The sequence below is a fragment of the Takifugu flavidus genome, unplaced genomic scaffold, assembly GCF_003711565.1.
Source record: "Takifugu flavidus isolate HTHZ2018 unplaced genomic scaffold, ASM371156v2 ctg1078, whole genome shotgun sequence".
NCBI classification, from domain to species: Eukaryota; Metazoa; Chordata; class Actinopteri; order Tetraodontiformes; family Tetraodontidae; genus Takifugu; species Takifugu flavidus.
The window spans coordinates 7,093-14,553 of record NW_026621843.1 but is presented as its reverse complement, the minus strand read 5'-3'; the positions used below and the strand labels follow the sequence as shown (position 1 = coordinate 14,553).

Sequence of the window (7,461 nt, the reverse complement as noted above, 5' to 3'; positions counted from 1 at the left end):
ACTTGTCATCATCTGGATTATGTGGGTGAAAATGGTCACTTTTAAATCAAGAACTGTTTCATTTGTATTATATTGTATATTAACTCAGGACTTTTTGGTTGAAAATCAGAAAAGGCAAGTTTTCCAATCAACATTCTGGACCTGGGATGTCAGACAATATTGAGATGGTAAATATAATACAGTGTTCGATAAATATTTCAAGTTATCACTGAAGACCCCTCCCTCACGTGTTTCTAATTGTATAACAAGTGACTTCAGCCTGAAAACACTGAATTGCATCTGGATTTGAGAATAAATCTTGGTTGTTTCTCCTCAGCAAAACCCTGAGAACCACTATGAAAATGTGGCAACAGCAAAAACAGAGCAAGATGATCATCAATACAGCAGACTTCACTTCACCTGACAACACGCCGATGATCTCTATGCCGCTCTTTCTCCACTGTCTTCTAACTCTCACCACTGCTGACACTAGAAACAACATTAAAAGACATCTAAATATGCAATAGTTTAGTCTTCATTATAATGGTTGTAGTCCTGTGTTGGGTGTTAACGCAGCTCTTAAAGCTCGTATGTATGTGATGGTTTCAGTTCGGGTCACCACAGCTAAAATGAAATCAGATATTTCTGTCCTTGACCTTCTAGCTCACTGCAGCAACTTTGTAATAAAATTTAAAGGACAAGATCATGGAAAATCTATAAAAATGCATGACACAGATGCTTCACTAGAGGTCCTTTTTAAACCACAAATAATAGCAGGAAGTGGAGATTTGAAGATACATGCCAACTTTACAAAGTTCTCTTCCTGTTTTAGCAGATGTGTGTTGAGTTCATAAGAAGAGCGTCGGTGACATAGATCATACTTGTATGTTCATACTTTTTTGCCGTTAAAGGTAGTTTCATATTAATCTTAAAACACATTTTAAGTTGAAAACAGCAATGTTTGCAACAAAACTTGTATTTGCCATTGTTGGTTTCATCCTCAACTCAGGTAGGAATAATTCTTTTGTGCGTTTGTTAGAGAGAATCTATGTTTGATACTTTGTGAGTTGGCGTTTAGTTAACATCAAAAGCATCATAAGCTTGTAAAACCTCCTGTGGTATTTGATGACAAAACTAACAGTGCATGAAGTTAATGGTGAGCCTCCAGGTTTTCACTTGTGCTTCTCTCTGCTGAAGGGGTTCTGGGGAAAGGCAGCAGCATCTGTGCCTTAAAAGGTACTTCATTGAATCTGTCCTGCTCAGCTGAACATTCTACAATCCCAAAATGGTTCAAGCTGAATGGAAACACGTGGACAGAAGTGTTGGGAAATGGAAGTAGATTAAAACACCAGATATCTAAAGATACCCACCCGACTTTATCAGTCACGGGTTTAAAAAAGGCCGACAAAACCTCTTACTGCTGCAATGAGAAACCAGAAAACTGCCATGAAGACCACATTCAGCTTAATGTTACAGGTAAACTTGATGGCTGACTAACTTTAAAGAGAAAGGGACGAGTTTGTGCTAATTCTCTGTATCTTTCTCTTCATCTCAGCCCTGCAGGTGAAGGTGTTTCCCACCACAATAGTTCGAATCAAAATTGAAGTTAAATAAAAGTTATCTTTCATAGGAAATGTGCTAACTTTCATGTAAATTAGTGCTGACATTTTAGCATGAATGTGTGGAAAACAGCAGAGGCAAAACTTGTTGATCATTTCTACAGTTTTGTGAATCACTTTACACGATAAAGTGCTTTCCTGTCTGAAACATGTGTGAAAATATCTGTTTTCTGCATTTGAATCAGACATAAAAGTCAAGATCAGTCCATCTACAGAGGTGACAGAAGGTGATCGAGTCAAACTGACCTGCAGCACCAGCTGTACTCTGACCAACAACAAGAACTACATCTGGTACCTGAATGATCAACTTCTACAGCTGCCAGAGCACCAAAACAAACACCTGGTTCTGGATGCGGTCACAACTCAGCATGCAGGAAACTACTCCTGTGCTGTGAACACTCAGAGAGATGTTAGATCTCCTGAAAAGACACTCAGAGTTCAGAGTTCCTCATTAAAATGGACCCTGGCGGCAGCTGCAGGAGTTAGTGCTGCTCTCATGGTCTTCATCTCACTTGTCATCTGTTGCATCAGGTGAAGAACAGAACCTGATATAATCTGAGTTAATCACATAACACACATCAAATGTGACTGGTATCACAAGTGGGTTTTTTTTAACATTCATTTCAGAGGAAAGGGAAAGTTGAGCCAGAATACTGTCCTCAAGTTGGAGGAGGTAAGTGGCCCGATGCTCCTTAACTATAACCATCTTCCTAAAACAAACATAACACCAACATTCGGTGTCTTGCCTCATTGTCAGGTAAATCACGGTCCTGTGTATGAGGAAATCACAGATCAACCCACGGAGGAGAATGGCATTTACTACAGCAGCATACGTTTCCCCCAGTCTGATGTGGATCCTCTTGACAGCATGGTCCAACCTCATCAGCACCAACAGGAACAGCACATCCCTTATGCTGTTGTCTGTCTGAGGAACCGCTGCACATGAACAAGCATCTTATAGCGTAATTTCTGATTCCTCCAAGTATTTATACAATTAATCATCTTAGTCTTTAGTCTGAGACCATAACGTTGGTGGGACCACAACTGATCATCGTCCCCAGTTTGTGGATTCCTGCTGATTATGACAGAACTAAAACTGCAACTTATTCACTGATAGAAGATGGGATAAAATTAAGCAGATGTGCTTCATATACACTTACATTAAAATAATAATTTAGCAGCCACAGTTGTAAGGACCTGAACAGGCCTCATCCTGCATTTTAGACAGTTTTTCACAGTTATATAGATGCAATAATAATAATAATAATAATATAATAATAATAATAATAATAATAATAATAATACAGTATAGTCTCTGTGAAGTGAACTTACCTGAATGGATCATCACCTGTGATGCTCTGCAGTTTTGAGCTGCTGTGTAGTAGCAGCCTACTATTAAACTCTTCAATATGTGAAGGAACACAAAGAAAATATGAATTGTATTGTGTACATGTAGCATGGACGAATTACGTTGATCATTTTGTACACCGCCATTTTGTAAATCCTACCTTTCAAAAGGTGCACTGACGCAAACACTTTGTTAAAAAGTAGTTTATTCGCAATAATACTCCGTCGCAACATTACCGCACAAACGTAAACCTTAGTCATCTGCTGTTATTGACATATTTCTGAAGCTGCAAATTCCTTCAATTGATTATTAGAGCATGCTAACAAAACAGGAAAATGACAACCTACACTAGCCACCCTATGTAACCATACATGCCCCATTATTATATTTGTATATGTATATATTTTTTAATCGAACTACAATGCTTGGTGTTTGTGTTTAATAAACAATGTGAGAAACGAAACGGCTGTGTCGATGACGAGGTACTTGTTACCAATAGGCTAAAGCCATTTCCGTTTTTTTTTTCTTTTTTGTTACACTGTACATGTGATAGTTGTTATTAAATGTTGAAAACTCTCCTGAAAAGACACTCAGAGTTCAGAGTTCCTCATTAAAATGGACCCTGACAGCAGCTGCAGGAGTTGGTGTTGCTCTCCTGGTCTTCACCTCACTTGTCATCATCTGGATTATGTGGGTGAAAATGGTCAGTGTTAAATCAAGAACTGTTTCATTTGTATTATATTGTATATTAACTCAGGACTTTTTGGTTGAAAATCAGAAAAAGCAAGTTTTCCAATCAACATTCTGGACCTGGGATGTCAGACAACATTGAGATGGTAAATATAATATACCGGTAGTGTTCGATAAATATTTCAAGTTATCACTGAAGACCCCTCCCTCACGTGTTTCTAATTGTATCACAAGTGACTTCAGACTGAAAACACTGAATTGCATCTGGATTTGAGAATAAATCTTGGTTGTTTCTCCTCAGCAAAACCCTGAGAGCCACTATGAAAATGTGGCAACAGCAAAAACAGAGCAAGATGATCATCAATACAGCAGACTTCACTTCACCCGACAACACACCGATGATCTCTATGCCGCTCTTTCTCCACTGTCTTCTAACTCTCACCACTGCTGACACTGGAAACAACATTAAAAGACATCTAAATATGCAATAATTTTGTCTTCATAATAATGGTTGTAGTCCTGTGTTGGTGTTACGATCCCAGTTATGTGGTTTAGTTTGCTTTTACTGTGCGCTCTGCGCACCTTTGCGCGTTTGGTTCCGTTTTGTCCCGCCCCCGCGGTTTGTGTTTCTCTGTGTGTCAATAGGTGCTGCACACATGGTCTGTGATTGGCTGGTTCGAGATTGGCGTCCTTTTAAAAACCCTGGGGTGCCACCCAACGAATCCTTCTGGCTCCGTTTTCGTTCTGTTCCGTGACTCGCCACGTCAGCGCTACCAGTTTCCACTTCGTTTTGTGATACGCAGTCCGTCGGTTGCAGTTCGCCGGTGTAACCCTGGTTTACAAAGCCTCATACAATAAAAGCATGTTAATAAAATAAAACAGCTAATAAGAAATACATTGTGATAGACAAATGGATTAAGATGGTTAAAAATCATTAAAATTGTATGTTTCATGATACGGTGTCTAGGTAAGAGTTAAAGGTTTGTAAATTCATTGTGATTCCATTTTGTTTGAAGCGATTTGAAATTTGTGTTTAGACTCTTATTTTGAAGGGTTGTGCTGACGTGGACCAGGTGACTAGCCACAGCCAATCGGGTTGTTTTGACCTTTCCACTGCACCTGAATTGGAGACGAGCAACGATCTTCACAGAGCCGCTGATTGGGATAGAAAAAAGAGAAAAGAGTGAAAAAAAAGAGTTGAACTGGAGTTGTTTCCGTGCTTCGAGGAGGTTTTTTTTTAAAAGAGTGGACCAGAAACCATCGGAGAGTTGGAATCCACGTGCGTAATACAAGATGGCGAGCCACCCATGGAGACCGCGATGACCCAGAACCCGTGCATCACGCAGAAGCAAAGCCCCCTGCTTCATCAGAACTGGTAGGATTTGCCCACATCTCTCTGCAAAAGTGCAGAAGACTTCCATAGACTCTTAATTAAAGGTTCAGGACAATAAAAGGATTTTTTTCCCCCGTTTAATTACATTTTTTAAGAAAAAAGCATTTATTTTTGGAAACAAATTGTTCAGTCTTTTGCTGAATTATTTTGAGTTTAAATTTTACTATGATGTTTTTGGTTATTCAGCCTTGTGAGTACTTGTGAGGGTATTGTCCCAAGTGTAACTGGTTTGTTGGTATAAATAACAAAATGTGAGAAATGGTTGTAACTTAAAAAAGGAAAAGAAAAGAAGAACCCAAAAAGGATGAAACTACAAACTTGAACAAAAAGGGAAGAATATTTCAATTTTTTTTTGAAAGTGATATCAAAAGCCTGTCAATTGTATGTCAACTGTATGTTTGATGTTTTTTCTCGTGTCTTTTCATTCAAATAATATGCCGGCAATTTAAACTTATTTTCTGGTCTGTGGTTATTGTTACTACATTTAAATCATTCACTGCTCCAGTAGTCGAACCTATCTGGTCCATGGTAACTGTAGCTGACTAAAAAGTGCTACAGAAGTTGGCGAGCCAGCCAGGAGCAGTTTTGACCCTCAACCTTTATCTTTTGACCCAGACCTCTTAAAATAGGCCAAATCCGGCATAATGGATGTAGTTGACAGAGAAAATGTTAAAGTACCAAACTCAGTCATTATCGGTGGAATTACTGACACAGATGTCGATGAAGATTTAATTGACTTCCTCAACAAGTATGGGCGAACTGCGAGAACCCTTAAAATAGATGATCCCCAGTCTCCCTACCACAAAAATGCTATTGTGGAATATGAGAGTGGAGCTGCTGTGGCAGCACTTGAACCTTTACTGCCCTACACTTTTAAGAGTCCAAATGAAGTCACCTATGAGATAAGAACCCTGTCAACTGAGTATGTATCAGCCATTACCAACAGCGCCACCCACAGTTTTTTCAGTGAACTGAGGAAAATTGCCCAAATAAGTGGCAAATCTTTTGAAGAGGTTCTGCAAGATCACCTCACTGGATGTGCTCAGTCAGTCGCAAGCAGCCCAGAACCATCTGAAAATATGGTGTCTACCCAAGAAACACAGAATGAGACCCTGGAACCAGATGCAACCAATATGAGCGTAAATGCCCCTGAACTAGTCAACCAACCACAACCAGATCTACCACCTAGCATGCCACGAAGCTTCATAACTCCTCCGAGGTTCAAAAGGTCGTTGTTGAGCATATAGTGCGGAGTGAAGCTCCTGGCTCACAATTCAATGCCCCTTTCCGTCTAAGACAGTTTTCGGGCAAACAACCTTGTCCTAGTCATGAAGTTGACTTTGATACATGGCGTCACAGTGTTGAGCTTATCCTTCAAGACCCATCTCTATCTGACTTGCAACGCTCACGAAGAATTTTGGACAGTCTTGTGCCACCTGCTGCAAATGTGGTGAGACCTTTAAGTCCTCAGGCCTCACCATCAGCTTATCTTGAATTGCTTAATTCAGCTTTCGGCACAGTAGAAGACGGCGATGAGCTTTTTGCTAAATTCCTCAACACATTCCAAGATGCTGGTGAGAAGCCCTCACAGTATCTCCATCGCTTGCAAACAGCTCTCACAAAAGCTTTGAAGAGAGGCGGTGTTGTAGCTAGTGAAGCAGACCGACACCTTCTTCGTCAGTTTTGTCGTGGGTGTTGGGATAATGCACTTTTGGCAGACCTTCAGCTTGGAAGGAGAAGAGATAACCCACCTTCATTCACTGAGCTATTGCTACAGTTGAGAGTAGAAGAAGACAAACAAATGGCAAAAGAAAACCGAATGAAAAAATACTTTGCTGCCACCCGACCAAAAGCAGCCTCGCATGCTATTGTCGCTAACACTAGCATCCCTGAACCCACAATGCAAAATGATCTTATTGGAATGAAGACACAGATAACTGAGCTACAAAATCAACTGACACAATTGAAAACCCCAAAAGAAAGCTCTCCTGTACCTCCTCAACGTGATGTGGTCACGGAATTAAAAGCACAGATCGCTGAACTCCAGAGCCATCTCGCCAGACTAAAACCACCAACCCTCAAGAAAACGTCTAAGCCCCCAAAACCTTTTGCTAAGGTTTCTGAACCAACATCCTCGACGAACCAAGCTGCAAAGAATAGGCCAAAGCCTTGGTACTGTTTCCAATGCGTGCGCCATGCTGCTTGTCTCTGCATGCTCCAATGACCCAAATCCATCCTTGGTCGCTTATAAAAGAAATCAGTTGAAAGAAAAGCAGTTGCTTTGGGACAAGCAAAACAATCATACACAGCCTTTAAACTAAAACAAGCCCTCATTGTGGGACAAATGGGTGCTAACGATGAATCTAGTCCCACTGAGCATTTATACAAACCCAAAAAACGATTCCTTTCCAAAAAGTCAGCCACTGTGGAAA

General features: G+C 40.3%; 1 long non-coding RNA gene across 1 annotated transcript; it reads left to right on the top strand.

Annotated features, from left to right (window-relative positions):
- Positions 1-73: 73 nt before the first annotated feature.
- On the top strand, positions 74-4,127 carry LOC130519669 (uncharacterized). Its single transcript, XR_008948416.1, has 6 exons — positions 74-167; positions 317-988; positions 1,784-2,271; positions 2,356-3,636; positions 3,725-3,782; positions 3,938-4,127. It is a non-coding gene; the product is annotated as an uncharacterized LOC130519669 (long non-coding RNA).
- The last annotated feature ends 3,334 nt before the right edge of the window (positions 4,128-7,461 follow it).